This window comes from Penaeus chinensis, chromosome 5 (genome assembly GCF_019202785.1).
Source record: "Penaeus chinensis breed Huanghai No. 1 chromosome 5, ASM1920278v2, whole genome shotgun sequence".
NCBI classification, from domain to species: Eukaryota; Metazoa; Arthropoda; class Malacostraca; order Decapoda; family Penaeidae; genus Penaeus; species Penaeus chinensis.
The window spans coordinates 16,714,479-16,716,978 of NC_061823.1; the positions used below are offsets into that span (position 1 = coordinate 16,714,479).

The 2,500-nt window shown below is 47.0% G+C and overlaps 1 protein-coding gene across 1 annotated transcript in view; it reads right to left on the reverse strand.

Annotated features, from left to right (window-relative positions):
* Nucleotides 1-2,500, reverse strand: part of LOC125025504 (nascent polypeptide-associated complex subunit alpha, muscle-specific form-like) — a 10,702-nt gene that overhangs the window by 5,635 nt on the left and 2,567 nt on the right. The gene's annotated exons all lie outside the window — the stretch shown is intronic.

Here is a 2,500-nt window from a genome sequence, read left to right on the forward strand (position 1 = left end):
TCCCCGTGGGTCAAACACGACCGTCGTCGTCGGCACTCCCTTGGGGGCAACACACGACCGTCGTCGTCGGCACTACCTGGTGGGCAACACACGACCGTCGTCGTCGTCCCCGGCGTCGTCGGCACTCCCTTGGGGGCAACACACGACCGTTGTCGTCGTCGCTTCCTTCCCGGCGTCGTCGCTCCCTTCCCGGCGTCGTCGCTCCCTTCCCGGCGTCGTCGCTCCCTTCCCGGCGTCGTCGCTCCCTTCCCGGCGTCGTCGCTCCCTTCCCGGCGTCGTCACTCCCTTCCCGGCGTCGTCGCTCCCTTCCCGGCGTCGTCGCTCCCTTCCCGGCGTCGTCGCTCCCTTCCCGGCGTCGTCGTCCCTTCCCGGCTTCGTCATCCCCCGGCGTCGTCCTCTTCTTCCCTTCTTCCGCCATCTCGTTCTGTCCTAAGCACAAAAAATGGGAAGAAAAAAATTTATAAATTGGCGTCGTCCCGGCGTCGTCGTCCTTAGCCTCGTCTTCAGCCTCAAATATATTTCGGTAAAGAACTTTTTGTATATATATGTACGCCTTTTTGTGTGTGTGTTTGTGTTTGTGCATGTATGTGTATGTGAGTATTTGTGTGTGTGTGTGTGTGTGTGTGTGTGTGTTTTTGCAGATGTGCATATGTGTTTGTGTGTGTTTGTGTGTATGTAAGTGTGTGTGTGTATGTGTGTGTTTCTGTGTATGTAAGTGTGTGTGTGTGTGTGTGTGTGTATGAGTGTGTTTGTGTGTGTGTGTAAATGTTGTGTATGTCAGTATTGGTGTGTGTGTTTGCGTGTGTGTGTGTGTGTATATGTGCCTGTGTGTGTGTGCGTGTGTGTGTATGCGTGTGTTTGTGTGTTTGTTTGAGTGTATGTTTGTGCGTGTGTATGTGTGTGTTTGTTTGTGTCTATGTATGCGTTTGTGTATGTTTCTGTGTGTGTGTGTGTGTTTGCGTGTGTTTGTGTCACTATGCGTGTGTGTGTGTGTTTGTGTGTGTGTGTGTTTTTTTGTATGTGTGTGTTTGTGTCTGTGTGCGTGTGTGTGTGTGTGTTTTATGTGTGTTCGTGTGTATGTTTGTGCGTGTGTATGTGTGTGTGTTTGCGTCTGTGTGTGTATATGTATGTGTTTGTGTATTTGTATTTGTTTTTGTGTGGGTTTGTGTTTTCGTTTGTGTATGTGTTTCATTGTGTTTGTGTGTGTGTGTGTGTGTGAGTGTTTATGTGTGTGTGTGTTTGTGCGTGTGTGTGTGTGTGTGTGTGTGTTTATGCGTGTGTTTGTGTGTGTTTGTGTCTGCGTGTGTATGTGAGTGTGTGTGTTTGTGTATGAGTGTGTGTGTGTCTGTGTGCGTATGTGTGTGTATGTTTGTGTGTGTTTGTGCATGTGTATGTGTATGTGTTTGTGTGTGTGTGTGTGCGAGTGTGTGTGTGTGCGTGTTTGTGTGTGTGTTTGTGTGCGTGTGTGTATTTATGTGCGTGTGTCTTGTGTGTATGTGTGCGTATGTATGTGTGTGTGTTTATGTGTGTGTGTGTTTGCGTTTGTTTGTGAGCGTGCGTGTGTGTATGTGTGCGTGTGCGTTTGTGTGTTTGTGTGTGTGTGTTTGTGTGTGTGTGTTTGTGTGTGTGTGTTTGTGTGTGTGTATTTGTTATGTTAGTATGTGTGTGTTTGTGTGTGTGTATGTGTGTGTGAGTGTGTATGCGTGTGTGTGTGTGTGTGTGTGCGTGCGTGCGTGCGTGCGTGCGTGCGTGCGTGTGTATGTATGTATGTGTGTGAGTAGTTGTGTATGTATGCATGTATGTGAGTGTGGGTGCATGTGTGTGTATGTATATGTTCATATGTCTGTGTGTGTGTGTGTGTTTATGTATTTGTGCCTGTGTGTGTGCGTGTGTGTGTATGCGTGTGTTTATGTGTGTGTTTGTGTGTGTGATTGTGCGTTTGTATATGTGTGTCAATGTATGCGTTTGTGTAAGTGTGTGTGTGTGTGTGAGTGTGTGTGTGTGTGTGCGTGTGTTTGTGTGTGTGTTTGTGTCTCTATGCGTGTGTGTGTGTGTGTTTGTGTCTCTATGCATGTGTGAGTGTGTTTGTGTGTGTATGTGTGTGTTTCTGTCTGTGTGCGTGTGTGTGTGTGTGTACTCGTGTTAGTGTTTGTGCGTGTGTATGTGTGTGTGTTTGTGTCTGTGTGTGTTTAAGTATGTGTTTGTGTATATATATGTGTTTCTGTGTGTGTTTGTGTATGTGAGTGTGTGTGTTTGTGTATGACTATGTTTGTGTCTGTGTGCGTATGTGTGTGTATGTTTGTGTGTGTTTGTGCATGTGTGTGTGCATGTGTTTATGTGTGTGTGTGCGAGTGTGTGTGTGTGTGTTCGTGTTTGTGTGTGTGTTTGTGTGCGTGTGTGTATTTATGTGCGTGTGTCTTGTGTGTATGTGTGCGTATGTATGTGTGTGTGTGCTTGTGTGTGTGTTTATGTGTGTGTGTGTTTGCGTTTTTTTGTGAGC